The sequence below is a fragment of the Herpailurus yagouaroundi genome, unplaced genomic scaffold, assembly GCF_014898765.1.
Source record: "Herpailurus yagouaroundi ecotype Mexico unplaced genomic scaffold, PumYag 67690, whole genome shotgun sequence".
In the NCBI taxonomy this organism is placed as follows: Eukaryota; Metazoa; Chordata; class Mammalia; order Carnivora; family Felidae; genus Herpailurus; species Herpailurus yagouaroundi.
In genome coordinates, this window is record NW_024420490.1 from 4,366,837 (window position 1) to 4,394,014 (window position 27,178).

The 27,178-nt window shown below is 39.2% G+C and overlaps 1 protein-coding gene across 1 annotated transcript in view; it reads left to right on the forward strand.

Annotated features, from left to right (window-relative positions):
- CDKL5 (cyclin dependent kinase like 5) overlaps positions 1 to 27,178 on the forward strand; it is a 195,826-nt gene that overhangs the window by 22,596 nt on the left and 146,052 nt on the right. The window lies entirely within an intron of this gene.

Here is a 27,178-nt window from a genome sequence, read left to right on the forward strand (position 1 = left end):
GTAAAACATCTTGCATATACCTTTTTTACATTTCTCACATATAGTTAATTCACCTCTTTGCCTCTTCCACAGGCTCTTCCTTTGAGGAACTTTTGCATACCATGTCTGATCCGTAGTTGGTGCCCAACAAATTGAATGGAGAAGTTCTGGCCATTTAAACAGATGGTACAACCCAATCTTGCTGGGAGATACCGTTTTCATTGATGTGCTATAAGAAAATAAGCCATTAGTATCTATAAATTTAGTTCAGAAAATATTTTAGTATAATTATACTCAACTGAGTATGTTATATTCCATACGTGCAATGTACTGTACTATGTCTACAAAGGCACTGAGTTTAATAATACATGGTTCTTGGGGCGCCTCAGTGGCTCAGTCAGTTAAGTGTCCAACTTTGGCTCAGGTCATGATCTGATGCTTGTGAGTTTGAGCCCCGGGTCGGGCTCTGTACTGAAGGCTTAGAGGCTGGAGCCTGCTTCACATTCTGTGTCTCCCTCTCTCTCTGCTTCTTCCCTGCTTGTGATCTGTCTCTGTTTCTCAAAAATAAATAAACGTTAAAAAAATTAAAATAATACTGGTTCTTGTCTGTGGACATGTATTTTAGTAGTACCGTGGGACTATATGGAGAGGAAAGAGTAATTAGAGGCTGGAGGAATTTGTGCAGTGTTCAAGGTAGATAGTACCTGAATTGGGCTGTGAATGCTAACACCAGTTACTGCTTTTAAGCACATATTTATTGCTTTATGGCATTTGGATGGTAGTCTGGATGTCCTTAAAACTCTTCTTGCTTTTTTTCTGTCACACGCTCCCAGTCTTCCTCCTCCTGTTTCTAGCCTTCTTCCCCTGCAGTATCTTTGCTTTATTTAACATTCTGCCTTTGGCCACTTTCCTCTTTCTGCCCTGGTGTAGTGCTTTATTGTTTTAACCCTAACCCTGAACTTCTGGAAATAATGCTTTTGTCTCTTCTGCACATTCACACCACTTCATCATTGTTCCTCTTATAGCATTTCTCCTCTCTCTCTCTCTCTGCACTATAGTTATATATGTACATACCCTCTACTGGACTGTAACTTCTGTGAGCAAGTTGCATCTTTGTAGTTCTAAAAGTATCTAGTATATAGTTTTTTGAGTAGTAAGTACCACATTATCTTTTAAATTTAGCTTCTTTCCCCAAACTCAGCGCCTCTTTCAGACATTCTTTTTTTCTGTTCATGGTCCTAGAGTTCTGCCTTTAATTCCACATTCTGGTCAGGAAGTTCTGCTGCTTCTGTCTTGAAAATGTTATTTGTAGCCACACCATTCCTATCACTTTCATCAATGCATGCCAGTCAAAAAAAAAAAAAAAAACAAAAAAACCCAAATACAGAGTGCATGTTATATCTGTATAGGTGCTAGAAATACAAGTATTACAGATTAGTCCTTGCTGTAAGAATACCAGCGGGAAAGAGAGAGTTCATCTGGCACTTTTTGAGACCGTGTTTATTGAACACTTCTTTGTGCTGGGTGCTGTTGTAGCATGAATGTATTATGGAGTCCTTTTCCACAGGCTGCTCAACTCCAGGGGGAAGAGGCCTAGAAAACAACAGCTCCTGGATATCCTCTGTTCTTATGTGCATTTTCCTCCCAGACTTTAGCATTTCTGAAATCCAGATGAGTCTTAAGCCAGGCATGTATGGTTTAATAGAGTTTTTTATTCTCCTTTCAAGAGCTTTTAAATTGATGGTGTTTACGACTAGTAGAACCTTATAGTTGAGGAACTGTACTGTATATCAATGGTAAGTATTATGATAGAAGTATGTGTGGAATTGTGCTGTCAAATATGGTAGCTTATAGCCACATGTGGGTACTTAAACTGTAATTAGACATTAAATTGATTAAATTTAAGGTTAATTAAATAAAATGAAGATTTGGTTCTTCAGTCGCACTAGCCACAATTCCAGTACCCAATTGTTTGATTAGTGGGTCCTGTATTGGACAGTGTAGGTATAGAATATCTCCACCATTGCAGAATGTTAATGATTATAACTGTGGAGTGTGGTTCCACAGTTACACCTGGGGAGTTGTGGAGTTGGAGAAGCTTTAGGCATTTACTTGCTGGCATTGCTCTCATATGTATTTCTTCTTTCAAGGATGTCAGGGAACTTGTCTTTTCTTTGTTTTCTTCTGTGTTTCTTTGGTTTTACCTCAGGGCATAGGATAGTAAGTAGTAGGTACCCAGAAAAAAACAACTGGAGTTGTTTAACTGGAGTTGAAGAGTTTGGATAAAAGGGGAAAGCCTCTGCATTTTCCCCTACAGGAGGTAGCTTCGTTGGTTTTATTCAGTGTATCCTGGTGTCCTTTTTTAAAGAGGGATTTTGTTTTAAAGCAGAGTACTTATTTTTATTCCTCTCCACTTTATTGAGATATAATTGACAAATAAAATTGTATATAATGAAAGTGTGCCATGTGATGATATATGTATGCATTGTGACGTGATGACCGCAGTCAAGTTAATTAACACATCCGTCACTTCGCAGTTCCTTGGTTTGTTTGTTTTTTGTTTTGGTGAGCATGCTTAAGATCTCTCTCAGCAAATTTCAGGTATACAATATAGTATTATTAACCAAAGTAACCATGCTGTACACTGGACCTTCAGAACTTATTTATCTTATAACTGAACGTTTGTATGCTTGGGCCAACATGTTTCCATTTCCCTACCCCCTGGCAATCACTGTTCTTCTCTGTTTCTACAAACTTAACTTTTTTTTTTTTTTTTTTTTTTTTAAAGATTCCACGTATAAGTGATACCATACGGTATTGTCTTTCTCCGGCTTATTTCACTTAGTATTATGCCCACTACGTTCATCCAGATTGTTGCAAACTGCAGAATTTCCTCCTGCCCCCCTCTCCTCTCTTTTATTTATTTCCTAAAAAGTTTCTTAATGTTTATTTATTTTTGAAAGACAGAGCACAAGTGGGGGAGGGGTGGAGAGCAAGGGAGACATAGAATCCAAAGCAGACTCCAGGCAGCCTGATGTGGGGCTCGAACCCACCAAGCACGAGATCATGACCTGAGTGGTTGGACACTTCAGTCTGACTGAGCCACCCAGGTGCCCCTTCCCCCTCTTGTAAATAGCTGAATACTACTCCACTGTATATACACACCATTAAAGAAAAAAAAATTATTCTTTAAAAAAAATTTTTTTTGGGGTGCCTGGGTGGCACAGTCGGTTAAGCGTCCAACTTCAGCCAGGTCATGATCTCACGGTCCATGAGTTCGAGCCCCGCGTCAGGCTCTGGGCTGATGGCTCGGAGCCTGGAGCCTGTTTCTGATTCTGTGTCTCCCTCTCTCTCTGCCCCTCCCCCGTTCATGCTCTGTCTCTCTCTGTCCCAAAAATAAATAAAAAAGTTGAAAAAAAAATTAAAAAAAAATTTTTTTTAATGTTTATTTATTTTTGACAGAGAGACAGAACATGAGTGGGAGAGGGGCAGAGAGAGAGGGAGGCACAGAATCCGAAGCAGGCTCCAGGCTCCAAGCTGTCAGCACAGAGCCCAACGTGGGGCTTGAACTCATACTGCGAGATCATGACCTGAGCCGAAGTCAGACGCTCAACCGACTGAGCCACCCAAGCGCCCCCCCCCACCAAAAAAATTATTCTTGAGAGAGAGTGAGCGTGTGAGCAGGGGAGGGGCAGAGAGAGAGGAAAAGAGAGAATCCCAAGCAGGCTCTGCACTGTCAGCGTGGAGCCTGATGTGAGGCTCCAACTCATGAACCGTAACACATTTTCTTTATCCATTCATCCACTGATAGATGTTTAGGTTGTTTCCATATCTTGGCTATTTAAGTAATGCTACAGTGAACATGGGAATGTAGATATCTCTTCAAGGTACTAATTTTGCTTCCTTTGGATATACACCCAGAAGTGAGATTACTGGATTGTATAGTAGTTCTATTTTTAATTTTTTTTTTGAGGATTTGCAGGATTGTTTTTTAATGTTTATTTATTTTTGAGGAGAGGGAGGGACAGAGAAAGAGGGAGACAGAGGATCCAAAGCAGGCTCCGTGCTGACAGTAGACAGCCTGATGTGGGGTTCCAACTCATGCACTGTGAGATGATGACCTGAGTTTAAGCCAGACGCTTAACCTACTGAGCCACCCAGGTGCCCCAGGATTTGGAGGATTTTTAAAAGAAATTTCATCATATTGAAATTATTATCTTACCACTTAGCAAGTGGGTTTCAGCAGGTGACCCATTCTGTTAGAAGGCTATGGTTTGATGGGATGCACTCCAGTGAAAATTTTCAGGTTTCTAATTTTGGTATTTGCAGTACTACATGTCATTTCTCAGGGAAGATATAATTGGACATGATAGATAGAAACATTTCTGTGAACCGTTCACTCCCATGGATTTCTCAGTGAGAGTGGTTTTGCACTGATTGCAGCAAAAGTTTCCTGAATCTTTTTTTTCCATTTTATGGAAAACTCAATTTTATGGTAAAACACAATTTATCCGTTCTCTTGTTAATGGATATTTAGGTGGTTTCTTGGTTTTGGCTAATGCAAATAAACTATTATGTATGTCTTTTTGTGGGCAGATGCTTTCATTTCTCTTGGGTACACACCTAGGAGGAAAATTGCCAAGCCATAGCATATGTACATAATACCAAACAACTTTCTAAAGTAGCTATACCAGTTTATGTTTCTTTCTTTTTGATACCACACAAAAGATTAAAGTTTGTCATCTAGGTATATTTACTAAGTGTTCTATTTCCCCCAAGCCTGTGTGAGTTAAGTCATTAATCACTACATGTCATGAACCCTTGGGGTCATTTCCAAATAAATCTGAAAATAATACAGATCTTTCATATCGTTCAGATGGCCCTAAAAGAGTACAAAAACTAAGCATTCTGTCTTCCTTTGCTAACAATCTTGATTGACTTTTAAGACACATAGTTCTTTGAAGAAACTGGTTCTTGCCTTTGTAAATTGTTTTGAGTGCTGTTTCCCTGTTGCTGTCTGCTGTGGGAACTAGTGTACTTTGCATGGCATCGATATGACTAGCTACTGTTTGAGGGCCTACAGTGTGAAGTTTGTAGTTGAATAAAGAACAAGATCCTTTTGAAATGCTCTTAGTTCAATTCAGAAAGTTTCAAACTGAGTTCTTGATACTTGCAAGTTTCTGTCCTAGGCATCTCCATATCTAAAGAAAGACCCATAAGGATGAGTCTCTAAACCTCACAATCCTAGTCTAATGGATATAGGAGACACACATAATGATACAAGACCAAATATATTGTCACTAGAGTTATAAATAAAGTGCTGTGGGACCTCCATATCACAGCATATCACTTCTTAGCTTGGGTTGCAGAGAGAGGAAGGTACCATGTTTGGCTTTGTGTGGGGGGTGTGACGTTGGTGTATGAAGTCAATCTTGAAAGGATTTCAGTTGCTGTGGTTTGCATGCCAGGGGAAGGGAATTGCTTGATGGAGTCATGGAGCAGGAAAGTTTACAGTTCTTTGGCTTACAATGGAGTAAAAACCTATTGTTTTTTATTTTATTTTGTTTTATTAAAAATTTTTTTTTAAAGACTATTAATTTTGAGAGAGAGAGAGACAGTGTGAGCAGGGGAGCTGCAGAGAGAGAGGGAGAGAGAATCCTAAGCAGGCTCTGCACTGCTAGCACAGAACCTGATGCGAGGCTCGAACCCACGAACTGTGAGATCATGACATGAGCCAAAACCACCTGAGCTACCCAGCCCCCCCCAATAAACCCATTGTAAGTTGAAAATATTTTAAGTAGGAAATGCATTTAATACCTAACCTACACCGAACATCATAGCTTAACTAGCCTACCTTAAATGTGCTCAAAACACTTATATTAGCCTACAGTTGGGTAAAGTCATCGAACATAAAACCTATTTTATAATAAAGTGTTGAATATCTCATTAATACTGTACTGCAAGTGGAAAAGAGAATGGTTGTATCGGTTTGTGGACCCTTGTGATCACATGGCTGATTAGGAGCTGTGGCTTGCTGTAGCTGCCTAGTATTATGAGAGTATCATACCACATATTGCTAGCCCAGGAAAAGATCAAAATTCAAAGTACACTTTTTACTGAATTTGGATTGCTTTTGTAAAGTTGAAAAATCATAAGTTGAATTGTTGTCAGTTGGGGGCCGTCTATAATTTATACCAAGTGGTTCTTGGAGTATGATCCCTAAACTGACAGCATTAGCATCACATTCAGGCTTACTGAACTAGAAACTCTGGGAGTTGATCCTAGAAATGTGGGTTTTAACAAACTGTCCAGGTGATTATGATGTACTAAAATCTGCGAACCACTGGTCTACCCTTGATTGGTCAGAGAATAGTCAGTTGCCTTTTGGTTGGAGAGTAAGGTTTAAGAAAGGTAGTAGATGAGAATAAGAAGGCTGGATTATAGCAGGGACCTTGAATACTAGAGTGTGAGTATGCAGGGGCTGGGGAATCATTTTAGTTAAGGGACATCCTGGGAGCTTACTTTAGGGAGAGTAGGCTGGCAGACTTTTATTTATTTGTTTACTTTTTAAAAATATTTATTTATTTTTGAGACAGAGAAAGAGCATGAGCAGGGGAGGAGCAGAGATAGAGGGAGCCACAGAATTTGAAGCAGACTCCAGGCTCTGAGCTCTCAGCACACAGCCTGATGCGGGGCTTGAACTCACGAACCGTGAGATCATGACCTGAGCCAAAGTCAGATGCTTAACCAACTGAGCCACCCAGGCGCCCCTGTTTGTTTATTTTCTTTTCATGACAACTGTTATTTGATTTTTATTATCTTTTTTTGAGTATAGTTGACACACAATGTTACATTAGTATGTGTACAATTTAGTGATTTGACAAGTTTATACATTATGCTATATTCACAACAAGTTTAGCTATCATCTGTCCTGTTATGTTGCTATTACAATATCATTGACTGTGTTTCTTATGTTGTGCCTTTTATTCTTGTGACTTATTTGTTCCATAACTGGAAAGCTTGTTATCTCCCTCTGTCCTTTCCCCATTTTGCTCAAGCCCTCTCCAGCCCCTTCTGGCAACCATCAGTTTGTTTTCTGCAATGATAGGTCTGATTCTTCTTTTTTTTTTTAGCCTCATTTATGAGTGCTCATAATGGTATTTATCTTTCTCAGTCGGAATCATTTCACTTAGTGTAATACCCTCTAGGTCCATCTGTGTTGTCTCAAATGGCATGATATCACCATTTTTTTTGTGGCTGTGTAATATTCTAGTGTTGTGTGTGTGTGTGTACACAACATTTTCCTTATCCATTTACCTATTGATGGACATGTAGGTTGCTTCCATATTTTGGCTATTGTGTATAATGCTGCAATAAATGTAGTGGTGCATATCTTTTTGAATTGTTTTCATTTTCTTTGGGTAAATACCCAGTAGTAGAATTCTTGGATCATATGGTATTTCTATTTTTAATTTTTTGAGCAACCTCCATATTATTTTCCACAGTGGCTGCACCAATTTGCATTACCACCAACAGTGTACAAGGGTTCCTTTTTCTCTACATCTTTTCTAATACTTGTTATTTTTTCTCATTTTGATTTTAGCCATTCTAACTAGTGTCAGGTGATATCTCATTGTGGTTTTGATTTGCATTTCCCTGATTAGTAATGTTGAGCATCTGTAAGCTGACACACTTTTATAGGGTGAATTAAAACTAAAAGATATTGGAGGGGCGTTTGGGTGGCTCAGTTGGTTAAGTGTGTGACTCTTGATTGCAGCTCAGTTCATGATCTCAGTTTTGTTAGTTCAAGCCCCACGTTGGGCTCTGCACTGGTGGTGTGGAGCCTGCTTGGGATTCTCTTACTCCCTCTCTCTCTCTGCTCCTTCCCTGCCTGCCCTCTTTGTCTCGCTCACAATAAATAAACTTAAAAAAAAAAAAAAAAGATACTGGAAGCTGTGAGGTAAATTAAAGGGAGGAGTCATCTTGGGAATTGAAAGGAGACTGCTGCTGAGGAGTGATATGGCTGGGCCTTTATAGCCAGCTGGGTAAGTGTCCAGACAGAGGCAATGGTCTGAGAAGAAGCTGAGGCATTGAACCTGGTGCTAGGTGAGAGCATAGTGGTGCCTCCTGATGTAGTGCAGGCAGAAGGTGGAGATGCCACGTGGTACAGGAAGTAGGGTATGGAGGAAGATCATTTTTTCTAAAAATGGATAGCTTCTTCTCTTGATTGATACAGACCCATCACAAGAAATTTAGACACTCTAGGGAAGGTGAAGAAGAAAGCAAAATCCCCTCAAATGCCACATTAGAAGCAGTACATTTTTCTGTTTATTTGAGTATCGATTTAAATTTAGTTTTGTATACATGGAATTATACAGTTTTGAAAACAAAATCCCTTAGGCAAGTTAAATTGATCTTGAACACCTGCCAATGTTTCACATATGAAAGATTATATACAGGTTAATGTATGTTTAGAAATTGATGGATTTTGTATATTGGAAACCATGTTGATAGGAGCAGCTAGTTGGTAAAGATGGCAATTTCATTTCACATGGTCATAAAAACATCTTCTCCATATCAGGTGTTACAGAGGAAATCTATGGTGAAACAGTATGAGATGTTCTGTTTGCCAACATCAGTCTTGGAAGAAGAACCCCAACTATATTGAAGATGAAACATTATGGCGCTTATTAGAATAACAAAGTTATTCTGGTGTCTTAGAAGAATCAATTAGTATTGGGCATAACATGGTCTCATACATAGGAACTCAATACCAAGTTACACAATTTTCCTTTTTTTCTCATTATTACTATTTTTAAATAGTAAAGCACTTCTATTTTTTGTTGTTGTTTTGTTTTGAGAGAAAGAGGGCGCAAGTGAGTGAGGGACAGAGAGAGAATCCCATAAGGGTCAGGAAGAGAGAGAAGCCGGGCTTCTGAAGCAGGGCTTGTGTTTTACCCAAAGTGGGGCTCATGGTTTTATCCAAAGTGGGGCTCATGGTTTACCTGAGGTGTGGCTTGAGCTCACCCAAAGTGGGATTCGAACTCACAAACCATCAGATCATGACCTGAGCCGAAGTCAGATGCTAAACCGACTGAGCCACTCAGGCGCCCCCAAAATTCTCCTCTTAAATAGGCAGCTAAATACCAGTGAATTTCGTAAGCAACAAGTGAAGTTGTGGAATACAGTTTGCTCATTTGTTTTTGTGAAAAAAATTTTTTTCATTCACAGAATATACCATGTTCTATACCGTGATTATTTAAGATATTATAGCTCTTCTATATCAGTAAATATAGTTATATAATTTTAAAACTTTTTAAAAAGTTTTGAGATAGCATGAAGTGGGGGAGGGGTGGAGAGAGAGAGAGAGAGAGAGAGAGAGAGAGAGAGAGAGAATGAATGAGAGAATGAATCCTAAGCAGGCTCAGCCGTCAGTGTGGAGCTCTGATGTGGGGCTCAAACCCGCAAATGTTAGGTCATGACCTGAGCTGAAACCAAGAGTCGACACTTAATTGACTGAGCCACCTAGGCGCCCCTAGTTAAATAATTTTAATAGTGGCATGATTCTGTGACATCGTTTACTTTATCAATCCTACATTGACAACATTGGGTTTTTTTTAATTGTTGATTATTGTGAACAGCACTGCTGTAGTATACAACTAGTATACAACCTTTGTAGTATCCATTTTTGCCCATTTGATATTCTCCTTAGCATAAATCTCTAGTAGTAGATGGGTTTTTAAATCCAGTGGTACTCATAAATTTAAAATATTGATACTTATTGCCACATTACCCTCCAGAAACCTTTATATTCCTACCTGCAGTGAATGAATTCACCTATTCCCATACCTGTGAAAGAACATGAGATGTTTCTTACTGTAATCATTACCAGCATATTAGGTTAAAAATGATTTCACTGTGTCTCTTTTTTTATTTAATTGGTTACTAGTGAGAGTGAACGGCTTTTCATAGATTTATTAGGTATTTATATTTGTTTTGTTAAAGGCCTGTTTATATCTGTCTTTTTGTAAGAAAATTTGTAAGACGCTAACCACAATTCTGGGGTCATTCCAACTTCAGATCATCAACAAGGATTCTTTACCACATTCCAGTGTGTGTGTGTGTGTGTGTGTGTGTGTGTGTGTGTGTGTGTGTATTGTGTATTTCCAACACTACCAAGCAGTTGTCTAGACACCACCTGGGTGTTCTAGAATTCAACTCCATTCTGACACTATCTACCTGGAGATACCATTAGATTCCATAGAGTAAGGGCTCAGTCCTACAGGATTACCGCCATGTGCCCCACCATAATCCCCTTCTGAGGACAATCCAAGTTCAGGTATGGTCACTTGGGCTTCTGACTGACTGGCTGTTGATTGGAAGTTACAATCTTTGTCTCATTTTTTTTTTTTTTATTTTGTAAATCAGGAGGTATACATACTCACCCTTTGACTTTTTAAACTATTTTGTAGTGAAGCGTGATAAACAGTTAACAAGGTATATGAGACATCAGTGAACACCACAGTGTATTTTTCACAAAGCCAACACTTCTGTAACTTGATCCAGGTGAAGACCTAAACCTTGTAAATCTCTAAAAGTTAGTGGTATATCAAGGGCTGGGAGTGATGGGTATGGTCTGCTCCAGGTTCAGACAATAACTGAGTGCATTTTCTATAGAGAATTTAAAAACAATACAATTTATTGACTAAAAGTTGGTCTGTTTTTTATCATTATCATGTGTTGACCATTTTAAATTTCTTAAAAAAAATTGTTTTTAAATGTTTATTTTTGAGAGAGAGAGAGAGCGAGCCTGAGCAGGGGAGGGGCAGAGAGAGAGGGAGACACAGAGAAGCAGGCTTTAGAATCTGAAGCTATCAGCACAGAGCCCGACGCAGGGCTTGAACTCATAAACCATGAGATCATGACCTGTGCTGAAGTTGGTGCCCCCTGTTGACCATTTAAAAAAACTGTATAATAATATCTGCTTTGCTTTGTGGCTTACCTTGCCATTCTTTTTTTTGGTGAACAGAAGTTATTAATTTTAATACAGTCCAGTTTATCTGTGCTGTCCTTTATGGTTGGTGCTTGTATGTACAGAGAAATATTAGTCTACATTATCTTTTAGGAGCTTTATGTTTTCACTTTTCGATTCAGATCTAGAACATACCTGAAATTAATGTTTATGTATGTTATGAGGTAGAGGTTAAGTTTGATTTTGTTTTCCTTATGCATATCCAAATGACTTAGCACCATTTATTGGCAAAGATTGAACTTTACTCTCTGGTCTGTGATGCCAACTTTGTTGTACAACAAGCATCCATTCATTCCATATATAATTTATTTCTGTGCTTTCTGTTCTTTCCTTTCATCCATTTGCCTAATACAGTGTCTTAATGACTGTGCTTTATATTTATAATAAGTCCTGATACCTGAAGAGAAAGTCTTTGTGTTCTTGTTCAAGAGTGTCTTGTTTTCCTTGGCTGCTTGCATTTCTAAATACATTTTTGAATAAGCCTGCAAATTTCCATTAAAAAACTTGTTCAGGGGCGCCTGGGTGGCTCAGTCGGTTGAGCGTCCGACTTCAGCTCAGGTCATGATCTCGTGGTATGAGTTCAAGCCCCGCATCAGGGTCTGTGCTGACAGCTCGGAGCCTGGAGCCTGCTTCGGATTCTGTGTCTCCCTCTCTCTCTGCCCCTCCCCGGCTCATGCTCTGTCTCTCTCATTCTCAAAAATGAATAAATGTTAAACAAACAAACAAACAAACAAAAACACTTGTTCAGATTGAGGTTGTATTGGGTCTCTAGATCAATTTGGATAGAATTGACATCTTTAAGTTTGGTAAGTCTCAAGAACGTGGAATATCCCTTTACTTATTAGGTTTCCTTTAATTTTGTAATATACTGTTTTCTACAGCTTTCTGTGTAAAGGTTTTCCACTTTTCTTTTCGTTTACTTCTAGAAATTTGATATATATATATATTTTAATTTTTTTTAATGTTTATTTATTTTTGACAGAGACAGAGCATGAGTGGGAGAGGGGCAGAGAGAGAGGGAGACACAGAATCCAAAGCAGGCTCCAGGCTCTGAGCTAGGGGCTCGATTTCATGAACCTCAAGATCATGACCTGAGCCGAAGTCAGATGCTTAACCGACTGAGCCACCCAGGCGCCCCCGATATATGTATTTTTAAGTTTATTTAAACAGTGTCTACACCCCATGTGGGGCTCGAACTCATGGCCCTGAGATCACGAGCCACATGCTCTACCGACTGAGCCAGCCAGGCATCCAGAAATTTGGTATTTTTTGATGGTATTGTAAATGGTATTAAAAATTCATTTTCTAACTTTATTGCTGGTATATATAAATAAATTGATTTTTGAATATTAACTTTTGTATCCCTCAGCTTTGATACTCATTTTTTCTCATAGTTTATTTGTAGATTATTTTGGATTTTCTATATGTGTAGTCTGTGACTAGTGATAGTTTTTTCCCTTCATTCTCAGTTGTCATTTTTTCGCCCAGCTTTCTGTTTGTAGTGGAAGGGTTTGCCTGAATTATACAGTCAGCATTATTGGAAGCAAAAATTCTTCCTAAATGAAAAATTAAAACTATTTCCCATTCTCATGACTGAATTATCTTTGAATTTAAGCCCAAAAGTCATGAGGCCCAGTGAAAGGTAATAGTATCTTTTGAGACATCATAAATGTTCCTAAGGCCTGTATAAACAAATTTTATGAAATCTTTAAATGTTTAGAATTTAATTGTGATGGTGATAACTCTTGATGTATCCCAAGGACTTGTGTATATATGAAAGCTTATGAGTAATTTAAAGAATTCCTCGAAGTAGTAGAGTCACAGGGTACTTCTGATGTACTAATTTTTCTTAAGCATCATCTTAGAAGTTGTGCACCAGAAATAGCCCAGGGAGTTCTCCACTTCTGCAGAGGGCATTGGCTTGCTCAGGTAGTGCTGTGTGGTGCCAACAGAGATAACTGTGGGAAGAACTCTTGAAACTGTGGGGAGATAAGTGGCATATGGGGGTCAGTGTGGGCAAGTGCCACATAGTGTTTCATAGAGGAAAATTCCAAGTTAACTACTTGGTGGACTGATTGCAACTGAGGTATCAGAGTTTTGTTGTAGTTTGTGCTCTGGCACTGTTACACATGCTAGTGTGAGCTGCGGGATTCTGTGGGCTTCTATCATCAAGGGAGTCAACAGATGTTGATCAAGCTTGGGAAAGTGATTACCACTTCAGTCAACTTTTGCAGGGACATCTCCATGGGGGAGTCTGTGTCATCCTGGTTCTGGAATATTAACAGTAACATAATGGAGCTGTAGGGATGGACCAGCAAAAAAGGCACTTATAATGAACAAGGGTTCTATTGACTGTTTTGTCAGTCATGGGAGTGGACAAACAGAGGCTGAAACTGTAATTAGCATTGTGGAATGAACCTGCCCCCCCCCCCCATTTCTTCTGCAGTGCTTTTTACACATTACACATGGTAGGTATTCAATTAATGTCATATGTGTGTGAACTGTCATTAAGACACTAGAAAACTTTTTGAGGCTTGTAAGTTAGCACTCCAAATGTGCTCATTAAAAAAAATTAGTATCTTTAATCAATTTAGCAGGGTAAATAATTTCACTATTCCTCTAGATTAAAAATTTTTAAAGATCAAGTATAGAGGAGAATCTTATTCTAAGTTTGGAGCATGCTATATTTAAATTCAGTTTGCAATTTTCCAGTTTGAAAAAATATATAGCTGTAATTATAAACAGCAAATGGATGGGGTGTGAGACTGGTTTAAGTTAAAAACAAAAATTGAGGGGCGCCTGGGTGGCGCAGTCGGTTAAGCGTCCGACTTCAGCCAGGTCACGATCTCGCGGTCCGGGAGTTCGAGCCCCGCGTCGGGCTCTGGGCTGATGGCTCAGAGCCTGGAGCCTGCTTCCGATTCTGTGTCTCCCTCTCTCTCTGCCCCTCCCCCGTTCATGCTCTGTCTCTCTCTGTCGCAAAAATAAATAAACGTTGAAAAAAATTAAAAAAAAAAAAATAAATAAAAACAAAAATTGTGACCTTAAGTTAATTAATTCAGAATATCCTCTATTCATTTCAAAATGTATTGGCACTGTAAAATTTAATATAGTATATGTTTCAGGATTCTTTAGGAAGCCACATAGAGTCAAATGCTACTTACTATTGTTTTTCCCAGTGGTGGTTTACTGAGTCATTTTGTTAGTTGTATGTGCCTTTCTTGAGTTGGAAATTTAGCAGGGGCTTAAATCCTTTCCAGCCAAAATATAAACCATATACTATTTTGTGGGTAGGGATTCAATAGTGAGACTTTGGTAAGTACAAGTGCTGGCTTTTATAATTATATGTGTTTTTTATTTTTTAATTTTTTTTTCAACGTTTTTATTTATTTTTGGGACAGAGAGAGACAGAGCATGAACGGGGGAGGGGCAGAGAGAGAGGGAGACACAGAATCGGAAACAGGCTCCAGGCTCTGAGCCATCAGCACAGAGCCTGACACGGGGCTCGAACTCACGGACCGCGAGATCGTGACCTGGCTGAAGTCGGACGCTTAACCGACTGTGCCACCCAGGCGCCCCTAATTATATGTGTTTTTATAGAATAACACTATCTTATAGTTTGTTTCTCAGAGTTTTTCTAGATGGAATAATTTTAAACACGCTTTGGAATCTTCCCTTCAAATAAATTATGAAGCAAAGCCTTTTGTAAAATAAGGGTTCTTTTATTAGCATGAATATCTCCTAATCTTTCCCTCTGTACATATTCTAGCTACATATAGGACTGGGTTTTCATAATATACAGTTGACCCTTGAACAACATGAGAGTTTGGGACACCAATCCCCTCAGAGTAAAAAATCCTCTTCATAATTTGTAACTCCCTCAAAACTTCACTACTAGGGCACCTGGGTGGCTCAGTCGATTAAGTATATGACTTCGGCTCAGGTCATGATCTCGTAGTTCATGAGTTCAAGCCCCATGATGGGTTCTGTGCTGACAGCTTAGAGCCTGGGGCCTGCTTCAGATTCTGTGTCTCCCTCTCTCTCTGCCCCTCCCTTGCTCGCACTCTATCTTCCCCTCCCCTCAAAAAATATGAACATTAAAAAATTAAAACTTCACTAACAGCCTACTGTTGGCAGGAAGCCTGACAACATAAAGTCAGTTAACACATATTTTGTATGTTATATGTATTATACTGTATTCTTAAAGTAGAAAAAAGAAAATGTTAGGAAAATCGTAAGAGGAAATACCCTCATAGTACTGTACTGTATTTATTGATACTGCAAATTTACATGATCTGTTTACAGGATGAGTCATCTGTGTCAGTACTTATATTAATATTATCTTATATGAGACAAAACAGATATACAGTATTGGAGACATGGTTACATTTTTTAAAAAACCACTTACCTGTGTTGATAGGCTAATGGGCAGTTTCTCCAATTATGAGGGGGGAGAGGCAATACTGTACAGTAATGTACTTTTTTGAAAGCACAGTTGTAAACTGGCAAGAAAACTAACAGATTATTAATTTTATATTAAACATCACTCAGGGCACCTGGGTGGCTCAGTCAGTTAAGCATCAGACTCTTGATTTAGGCTGACTCAGTTTATGATCTCATAGTTTGTGAGACTGAGCCCCGTGTCAGGCTCCATGCTGTCAGCTTGGGATTCTTTCCCTCTCTCTATCCCCCCTCCCCTGCTCTCTCTCTTCCTTTCTCTCTCAAAATAAATAAACTGAAAAAAAAAAAAACAAAAAACAAACCCCACATCACTCACCTTGTGTCTTGCACAAGTCTCGCATATATGTTCTACTTAGGCAATGATGATGACACAAAACATCTCCTACAGTTCCTGACATACGGTTGTTAGATTTTCCTGTGAAGACACACACACACACAATAGAGAAGTTTATTAACAGTATGGCATGGTGATTATTTATTATTCATTAAGTCGAAGTGAATTATCATAAAGGTCTTCATCGTTATGGTCTTCCTGTTGAGGAGGATGAAGAGGAGCAGGAAGAGGAGGAGTGTTGGTCTTGCTGTCTGAGGGGTGGCAGTGGCGGAAGAGGTGGAGGAGATGGAAGGAGAGGCAGCCACACTCTGTGTTTAACTTTATGGAGATATATCATAATTTGGTGACTTTGTTGCATTTTCACTTTCCTAAAAATGTTTCCATATGGTACCAATCCTTCATCTACTGTTCGATTTAGTTTTAGTGCCCATATCATAGAAAGGTCTGTGATGTAAATCAAAAGCAGACTCGAATAATCAGAACCCTTCTGTCAGATTGTCTAATGTCAATTTGTTCTCTGGTACTGCTTCTTTTACATCTTCCTCATCATCTGGCACTGGTTCAGACAACTTGTCTCCATTAAGTTGTCTTCTGTTAATTCCCCTGATGTGGTGTTTATCAGATCTTGAATTTCCCCAAGATCTGTATCTTGAAACTCTTTGCCCCTCACCACCCCCCACCTTTTTTTGGCCATTTTCATGGCTTCCTTGATTGGCCCTGTCATAAAGCCTGTGTGAAGTCATGTACAACACCTCAACAGTTTTCTCTGGCAGGAATTTTTTTTTTTTTTTTTAGGCTTGATGTTTTTCATGGCTCTTTCTATAATGGTGGCATCTTCAGTAGGGTAATCCTTCTAGACTTTCATGATGTAATGTCTATCAGGGCTTGCCCCCATACTGTTGACAATTTTTTCGGTATAATACTGTGTGTAACGAACCTTGAAAATCCTTATGACCCTCTGATCTAGAGGCTGACATAGAGATGTATTTGGGAGCAACTAGACCACTTCAGTGCCTTTGATGTTGAGCTCATGTTGTTTTGGGTAGCACATTGTCCAGTGTCAGAAGAACTTTAAAAGGCAAGGTGGTCCCTTCCCGGCAAGGTACTTCCTGACTTCAGCATCCATGGACCCGGTCCAGAAAAAGTGTTCTCATTGTCCAGGACTTCTTGTTGTACAGCCAGAAGACTGGCAGCTGGTGTGTATCTTTTCCCTTCAAGTCTTGGCAGGGGTGGGAGGATGGGAGATAGCAGCTTTATAGGTAAGAGTAGTCCTGGTCATATACCCAACCGCACTTCTACAAAACAGAGTTAGCCTATCCCTTCCTGCCTTAAATCCTGGTGTGTGCTTCTCTTCCTTACTAATAAATGTCCTTTGTGGTATTTGTTTTCCAGAAGAGGGCACTTTTGTCTTCATTAAAAGCCTGTTCAGTCAGATATCCTTTCTCCTTGATGATTCTTCTTTTTCTCTTATAATTTATTCAAAAGTTTTCAAAAACTTACACCTGACAAGAGTCCATGCAAAAGTTCAAATCTGCCAGATACTCATATTGGCTATAGGTGAACTGAATCTTACATTTAGTTAAGCAATGCCTATGGTCAACTGTGAAGGTTTTACGTGCATTTCTTAATCTCCACCACAACCCTCTTCATTGTAATTCAACAAATATGCCTGTCTTTGTGAAGCTTATGTTCTAATTCTAGCAGGAAACAGGTACAGAAGTAAACAAATAATCTAGATTGTCTTATGCCAGTTTAACAATGACCATGAACACTGAATCCAGGGGCCAGTGTCTATCAACCTTCTCCTAAAATGAAATTAATGATAGACTCATTTTTATCACCAAAATAGGTGAGTAAGCAGTACTGGCCCCACCCACCCAACCTTTACTGTTTATCTCCATTTTATAGAAGAAAATTGAGGTCATCGTCATGAATCTAGATTTCTTTCGCTAACCTTTTCCCTCAATGACTTAACACTTCTGCCACTCTAATATAGCACTCTGCATCCTTCATCTACCTTATGATCCACATCCTACACCCAGTACTGAAAAGTGCATGCTCCTCTATTATTGGCTTCTCTGGTTTCAATGCCAAGAGTTCAGCTACACATTGCTAACATATACAGGAAAGGAACTGACATAGGACTTCTGCTCAGGAGGCTTTTTATTATGTTCTGTACCATTGGACTAGTCTGTTTCTTCAGTCTTTTTGACAACATTACTGTGAACAATAAACCCACCTGTAAGGATATACCCAGAATTACTGTTTTTTTTTCTTTTTCGCATAACTTGAAAGAACTATTTTCTCCATGTGAATAAGTTGTCAAGTTGCTAAAGTGCTCATGAGTTTATTTGTATTCAACTTTTTAAAGTTTGTTTATTATGAGAGTGTGTGTGTGTGTGAGTGCATGTGGGGAAGGGACAGAGTGAGAGGGGGAGACAGAGAATCCCAAGTAGGCTCCACATATTAGTGTGGGGTTTGAACTCATGAACCATGAGATGATGACCTGGGCCAAAGTCAGACGCTTAACCAACTGAGCCACCCAGGGGCCCCTGTTTATATTCAACTTTTAAAAAGGGGGTGGGATCCTAACTGCCCATGCCCCTTATATGTAATCCTCAGTGATTTTCTTAATGGCATCTGGGAATTCGTCTGCTGTGTCTTGATGGACAGAAGCTGCTTCTGTTATGTTGGCATTTTTAAAGCCAAAGCTCTTATAAATTAATACATGCATACATACATACATACATGTATACATACCAAGCCATCCTTTGCTGGCAAAGAATCTTCAACATTAGATCCTTTACCTTCTTTTGCTTTCAGTTGTCATATAATGATTTTGCTTTTTCGTGAATCATTAGAATCTCTAGCAATCCTGCACCCACATAAAAGCTGCATTTTCCATAGGAGATAAAAAGCTATTTTACAAAAAGTGCAAGGTTTTTGTGCATGTTGGCTTAGCTGCAGTGATGGCTTCATGAAATTTCTTTTCCTTTTTTAGAATGGTCCTCAATGCCAGATTCATTTTTCTTAAAATGTTGGGCAACCACAGCTGCATACCTCAGCCTGGGTGGTACATATCAAGCAATTCAACTCTTGTCTTTTAATGTCATGACTTTTCTCTGCTTCTTGGAAGCACTTTAGTGACACTTTGTATGGGTCCCGTGGTGTTATTCATGGTCTTGCACTAAACACCACGTGAGAAGTGTGAGAGATCACTTTTTATTGTGATAAGCGTTTTACTGAAGGGATGAACTGCTCACACAGAGATATTTAGTATCACATAGCATTTTAAGAAGATACTGCAGTTGAGCTCACCTCAAAAACAAAAGCAAAAGAAGGTAGCTAGGAAATTATAGTAGTACAGTATGTACTACAGTTACTTTTATGCAGTTACTTAATACTGCATCTTTACATTTGTTTACATCTTTACATGTCTCTCAACTGAATGGCAGCACGTCTCGTCTGTAAGACGAGAATGAATAAGTTTTGGTAAGTTTTAACTTTTTATACTAGATTTGTGGATATTTAGTAAATGATACAACAGACTAGTATGTACATATATTTTTATGCATTCTGGACATATCTTAATTTTTTTTTTTTTTTTTAATATTTTTGGCTATGTGCTTTGACAGGTAGATAGCAACAAGTCCGATGTAGGGCTCAAACTCACTAACCTTGAGATCATGACCTGAGCTGAAGTCGGAGGCTCATCAGAGTAGCCACCCAGGTGCCCTGAGCTTGGGAAATCTTCAGAAAAAGTGACTTAAAAAAAAGAATCGTTGAGGCACCTGGGTGGCTCAGTCAGTTAAGCATCCAACTCTTGGTTTTGGCTCACTCAGGTCATGATCTCATGGTTTTGTGGAGTTCTGGCCCTGCGTCAGGCTCTGCGCTCACGTGTGGGGCCTCCTTGGGGTTTTCTGTCTCCTTCTCCCTCTGTCCCTCCCCCACTTGTGCTGTCTCTGCCTCTCTCAAAAATAAATAAAGAAACTTAAAAAAAAAAAACTAAAAAAAAAAGAAAAGAATCATTGAATGAGACCTGTGAGTGTGCAGTTCAAGACTTGAGTGCTTAGTATATATATTCTTTTTGGTGGGGGAAGTGGGAGAGATGTTTCTGATGATTACTTCATCAGTTTTGCATTTTTTTAAAGTTTATTTTGAGACGGGGAGGGCAGAGAGAGAGAGAGAAAGAGAGGGAGAAACCTAAGCAGGCTCCACACTGTCAGCCTGGAGCATGATGTGGAGCTGGAACCCATGAACCGTGAGATCATGAACTGAGCCGAAATCAAGAGTTGGAAGCTTAGCCGACTGGGCCATCCAGGCACCCCATAAGTTTGGCATTTTTATTATTTTATTATTAGATTTCATGGGCCCTTTTCAGAGAAGTCCTCTTAAAAATTGCTAATTTTTAGTCCATTTGTCTCTTAGCAAGTTCTCAAATGACAAATTGGTTAAACGACACTTAAAAAATAAATATTAACATTCTTATGAAAACAAGTCAAAATAAATACTATAATTTGGATTATTTGATAAGTTTTTAAAATGTTTTTTTTAATGTGCTATATGTAGGGAAATAAAGATAAAAGTCACAGAGCAGTCCTTTAGAAATTACTTGATAGAAAACAACAAACATTTCTCACATATAGAAGTAATTTGGTGGAGTGAACCTGGTTATCTCAGGAAAAACTGAGCTTAGTAGTAACAGGGAAATGGCTTTCAGTAATCAATTCCTTTTTGTCAATACTGCTGGATTATAAATTGCTGAATTTTGAGTATATTAGTCAGGATTCATTCTGAGAAATAGAACCACTGTGAGTGTTCTGGGATAAGGGATTGCTATAATTAGTAAGCAGACTATACAGTTATAGGAGTTACTGGGGATGTGGAAATCAGGAAAGGGAGGGATGACAGATCCTCCTGAAGCACTGGTACAGGTGTATAAGTCAGAGCTTACTGGGAAAATTTTAATAAGCCATATGTGTACAGCCATCTAAGTGGGAATGCAAAGAGTGTGATTGTGGAGAGGTCTGTGGAAGGCTATTTCTTCTTGTAGCTACTGCCTCAGTAGGTCCAAAGCCTATAGCCTGTCTATAATTGATGGGTCTCGGGCCACTGTTGGTCAGGTGAGGAAGAAGAGCTAGACGTAGAGGGACAAGAGGAAGGTGAGGACAAGCTGAAACCTGCCAGGCGCATCTACATTTGTCTTTACCATGTCTAACCATAAAGATTACCTTCCAAGAGTTTGGCCATCTCTAACTTGGTGTACATACAGGGAAGGGAATTCTGGGAAACAAGTTTCCAGCTGGATCAGGTTCACAACAGAATGATCTAATACACTGAGTTTCCCATTTTGGACATCTCTTTTGGCCTCATTTCATCAGTAGAGGGTGGGGATGTTAGATGTTGAGCCTCAAGATTTCCATTTTCTTATGGTATTTACTGAGGAAATGTTCATATGCTGTCATCATTTGAGCATTTAAACTGCTGTACTTTGAATAACTTTTTTTTTTTTAACTTTTTTTTTTTTTTTTAGCATAGCCTTTGGGCACCTGGGCGGCTCAGGTGGTTAAGCCTCAGATTTCGACTCAGGTCATGATGTCATGGTTCTTGTGGAGCCTGCCTGGGATTCTCTCTGCCCTTCCCCACGAATGTGCACTGCTCTATCTCAAAATAAATAAACTGAAAAAAAAACCACCCAGCATGGCCTTTTCCTAATGTATTTTATGATGTAATTTCTCTTTATTCACTGATTTGTCTTGTTGTAATTAAAATTTTACTATCCCTTGGGGCGCCTGGGTGGCTTAGTCGGTTGAGCGTCCAACTTCAGCTTAGGTCATGATCTCGCAGTTCACAAGTTCGGGCCCTGCGTCTGGCTCTGTGCCGACAGCTTGGAGCCTGGAGCCTTCTTTGGATTCTGTGTCTCCCTCTCTCTCTGCCCCTCCCCCGCTCATACTCTGTCTCTGTCTCTCTCAAAAATAAATAAAACATTAAAAAAAAATTAAAAAAATTTACTATCCCAGTAAATGAATTCCAGGTCAGAAAATCTTCAAGTTTTGGGAAAGAAAACAGGTACAGAATTTAAATATGAATATTCTACATAGTCTTTGGTGGATGTGGGGTTAAAACTAACCAAATGTGTCCTAAGATTGTCGACTTTCTAAAATGTTCATGCTTTACTAATGGTAATTAAAAGGAGATCTTTTGCAAGAGATTTTAATTTGAGAACTTCCAGGTTCTTTGAAATACAGAGCCTCAAAATTTTGTCAGCTAGGTTGATACATTCAGCCAGCAAAGTTAGTGGTATGCTATGCTATTTTCAGACCCCTGCTGCATCCTTTGCACTCCAGGTCTGCCTCTGTCTTCTGCAGTACACGTGTAACATACTTGCTAGTTCCGGATTTTTTTTTTAAGCTTATTTATTTATTTTGAGAGAGAGAGCGCGAGTACAAGTGGGGGAGGGGCAGGGAGAGAGGGAGAGAGAGAATCCCAAGCAGGCCCTGCACCATCAGTACAGAGCCTGATGTGAGACTTGATCCCATGAACGGTGAGATTGTGACCTGAGCTGAAAACAGGAGTCCAACACTTAACCAGCTGAGCCACCCAGGCGCCCCTGGATTTAAAAAAAAAATTTTTTTTTTAATGTTCATTTATTTTTGAGAGAGAGACAGAGTGTGAGTGGGGGAGGAGCAGAGAGGGAGACACAGAATCTGAAGTAGGCTCCAGGCTCTGAGCTGTCAGCACAGAGCCTGATGTGGGGCTTGAACTCACCAACCGTGAGATCATGACCTAAGCTGAAGTCGGACGCTTACCGACTGAGCCACTCAGGTGTCCCTGGATTTTTTTTTTTTTTAATGGATGATCTGAAAGGGTAAAGGGGTAAGGACACGATAAAAGATAGAAAGTGCTGAAAATAGTTTTCATTTATCTCCTTCCTGCATCCATAATGTATGTGTGTGTGGGTGGTTCATTTGTCTCTTTCCCATTTAATTTTCCTTTTTTTCTTCTCAAGCGTTGGACAATCTTCTAATTTCCTTTAAGAACATTTACTGATAATGACTGAAGTATTTTGGAGAGGTAGATATACTGCTTAGACATAGTGTTAGACTAATATATTTTAAGTTGGCTTCCAATATCTCTTCACTTTTACTATAATAGTAATTGGTGTTTTTTAGCAGGTACTTGTGACCCAGATAAAGACTACATTTCCCAGTCTCTTCTGCAGCAAAGTGTGGATTACGTCTTGGCCAATAGGATATGAAGGGACGTGCTGGGTACATATTTTGTGGTGTTCCCTAAGAAGAAAGGAGTTTTACCCTCCTTATACCCGACTTTTTCCTCTTTCCTGTGTCTGGGATGCAGGCAACATGGTGAGAGATGAAGCAGATATCTTGGTCTGTGAGCCAGAAAGCAGTAGACACTCATCTAGACTTTTACATGAGAGAGAAATAAACTTTCTCTTTTATTTAAGCCACTATTATTTTGGGTCTCTCTGTTAGAGCAACCAAATTGACTACCTAATACATATATTAACATATTAATGTGATATGCTTCATATTATAATTAAGCAGTATCTTAAGGAATAGAAACTTCCTTAACATAAGTAAAATGAGATTTTACTGTAAAAACCTGGCATATCTCTTGGACTCAGTTGCAGGAAATAATCAAACAATTGTTTCTCCCTCCCTTTGTCTCTCAGAATTGCTTCTCTTTAAGTCAGTTTCAAATTTCTCACTCATTCACTTTCTGGTAGTACATTACAGTTGCCTCAAAATAGTAGCCTAAGCCCCTGAGTTTATAGGATCTTCTTCAGTTCTCTAATAGCTAATTACTGTCTTGGTCTCAGAGTTTGAATTCCCATCTCCCAGAAAGGAGAATATGATAGTTCCCAGCTTTAGCATGAGGCTTTTCTCTAGTCCAATAAGCTCTGGCCAAGGACCAGTGTCCTATGATATGCAGGACTGGCTTCTGGGACCATGGGTGGAATTCTTTTTTTTTTTTTTTAAAGAATGTGGCGGGGGTGGGGGGGGTGGTGGTGGAAATAATGATTGGCATCTTATATAGACAAAAAGACATCAAGGTTTTTTGAAATGTGTTAATACTTTCCTCTTACGGTCAAGTGGTTCCTTAATTTTTGTAACATTTGAAAAAGTAAAAGATTTGAAATATTACAGGAGTCCTCATAGTGTCTTAGTGTGAGGTCATAAGCCTTTATATCCTATAAATCCATGAATCATTATATACACCATGTAGTTTAAAAAATGTAATTTCTGTTATTTGACAAGATGGGAAAAGTGATGATACAAATTGAAAGATCAGGAGTTTGTTCCTTTTATGTTTATCTCATTAGATAATAAGGTGTAGTATCTATTTGGTACCTTAATCTGAAACAATTTGGATAAAGTTGGCAATGAAGTAGCCTTCCATACTAAATTTATTTTCTGAATTTTGGAAATGTTTCTTGGGCTTCTCCCTGTAGATAGACCTATTGGTTGTAATTAGGAATGTGTATTAAGAGGTATAAGTAGTACTCCTTATGGATTGTTAGAAAATTTTCTTTATATGCAGATCAAAACTGAATTAATAGGACAGATGCTTCTATGCTTTCATGCAAAAAGGAAAAATAAAGCTAACACACTTTATTTTTTATTGTGCACACAATTAAATACTATTTACTAGAATGTATAAGGCAGGTAATTGTGAATTACAGATGACCCTTGGACAACATGAGTTTGAACTGGTCCACCTACACATAGATTTTTTTCAATAAATAGATGATAGTACTGTAAATGTATTTTCCTTATGATTTTCTTTTTTTTTTTTTAATTTTTTTTTTCAACGTTTATTTATCTTTGGGACAGAGAGAGACAGAGCATGAACGGGGGAGGGGCAGAGAGAGAGGGAGACACAGAATCGGAAACAGGCTCCAGGCTCTGAGCCATCAGCCCAGAGCCTGACGCGGGGCTCGAACTCACGGACTGCGAGATCTTGACCTGGCTGAAGCCGGACGCTTAACCGACTGCGCCACCCAGGCGCCCCTCTTATGATTTTCTTAATAAAATTTTCTTTTCTCTAGCTTACTTTATTATAAGAATACAGTATATAATACATAGAACCTACAAAATGTGTTAATCAACTGTATGTTATTGGTAAGGCTTCTGGTCAACAATAAGCTCTTAAAGTTTTTGGGGAGTCATAGTCACACATGGATTTTTGACTGTGCAGGGTTCAGTGCCCCTAGTCCTCATGTTGTTCAGGCATCAACTCTATACCTATACACTTTTAAACCAAAAGCTCTTGAGGCAGCCAGGACCCCTTGCCTAGTGACTGTGAGGATGCCTCATGGTATTTGTTGTTGTGACCTCAAAGAGGGAAGTAGAATAAGATACTATACAAAAAAGTTTTGTGTGCCCCCACCCCAGTATTTCATTTCAGTATCTTAGTGGTCCAGAAAAATCCTAGTTATAATTTGGTGTATGAAACCAAAGCTTTTTACTTCTTTAACCATAAATAAAATTCCTTTGTTTAAGACAAAATTTCAGTTTTACTTCTTGCCTAATTTAGTCTCTGACATTAATTTTTTTGTAAGCGTAAGCATTGTGGTCTTTAAAAAGTTGAATTTTTAAAGGCCTAGAGGGAGAGGATCATATACAGGAAAATAGGCCATCAAAGGAACTTTAATCTCTATGTATTAAAATGCTCTCCAAAAAATTTTTTTTAAAAATATTTATTTTGAGAAAGAGCACGCGAGAGGGAGCGAGAGAGCGCTCACACATGAGCGGGGCAGGGGCAGAGAGAGAGGGAGACACAGAATCGGAAGCAAACTCCAGGCTCTGGGCTGTCAGCACAGAGCCCCATGCAAGGCTGAAACTCATGAACCATGAGATCGACCTGATCTGAAGTCAGACGCTTAATTGACTGAGCCACCCAGGCACCCCCAAAATGATGATTTTTGTTCCCTTGACAAAATCCCTAGATTTTGTCCATTTTTATAGGCATTTCTGGCAGTGATTATTCACCTCATGGTCAAGTATGGTATCAGAAAAATTGTAAAAAACAAACAAAACAAAACAAAACAAAACAAAAAAAAAAAAACGGGGGTGGGGGCAGAGGGTTGCCTGTGGCTCAGTCTGATAAGTGTCTCTTGATTTTGGCTCAGGTCATGATCTCATGGTTTGTGGGATTGAGCACCACATTGGGCTGTGTGCTGACAGCATGGAGCCTGCTTGGGATTCTCTCTCTCCCTCTCTTTCTGCCCCTACTACACTCACCTTGTGCACGCGTGTACTCTCAAAATAAATATTAAAACCTAAAAAAAAGAGAAAAATTGTTCAAGAGTCTTTAAAAAAGTTTTTTTTTAAATGTTTATTTTTGAGAGAGAGAGAGACAGAGTGTGAGGGGAGGGGCAGACAGAGAGGAGAAATATCCGGAGCAGGCTCCTGAGCTGTCAGCACAGAACCTGATGCAGGGCTCAAACCCACAAACCGTGAGATCATGACCTGAGCAGAAGTCAGGTGGTTACCCAACTGAGCCACCTAGGCACCCCAAAAAAGAAAAATTATTAAACTATATGTTAACTAACTTGGATTTCAATAAAATTGAAAAATTTAAAAAATATATGCTAAATACCCGGCCCCCCCCGCCCCCAAGGATATTTTTTGGTGGGCGAAACAGAAGTGGAGATACAAACTCTAGATTTCCATATTCAAATAATTAACTGATCTTTTGAGAGAGATTTTGGGTGGCGCCTGGGAGACACATTTACAAATGGAGATTACCCTTGTAAATGTCTCTTACAAAAGGGTAACTTCTTTGTTTTTAAAGCTTCTTCTGTGTTAGCGGTTTCTCAAAAATAACCAGCTTAAAATGATATGCCAAAGAAGCATATTTTTAGGGTGGTAACATTTGCTCCCCTATAAAACCTTCAATAATTTCTAATACCCTGTAGTATTATCGTCAAGGTCCTTTTATTGCATATTAAATGGAAGTGACTTACTGAAGTCCACAGAATTAGTATCTGTGAGAAATAGGCCCACTGACCCAATCAGAGGAGGGATGCAGGGACTCAGAGCACAGTGAAGCGAGGCTTTAATCAGCGTTCTTGCAAGAGTGGGTGAATGATGGACAGGCACAGTTGAAGCAGTTACAGCAGGCAGTTTATCTCCTGGCATGAAGTCCCTCCCCTGAATCCTCATTGGCTGAACACTACAGAAGTTACAGCCTTACCCGGAAGTTGCCTATGCCCAAGTAAGGCAAAAAGTAGTCTGATTGGAGCACATGTACATTCCTTGAGGTGATGCAGAGACTTAAGTTCTTTGGCGCATGCTCATTGCAAAGCCTGTGAAAATTAAGGCCACGAAATGGAGAGGGGAAGAAGG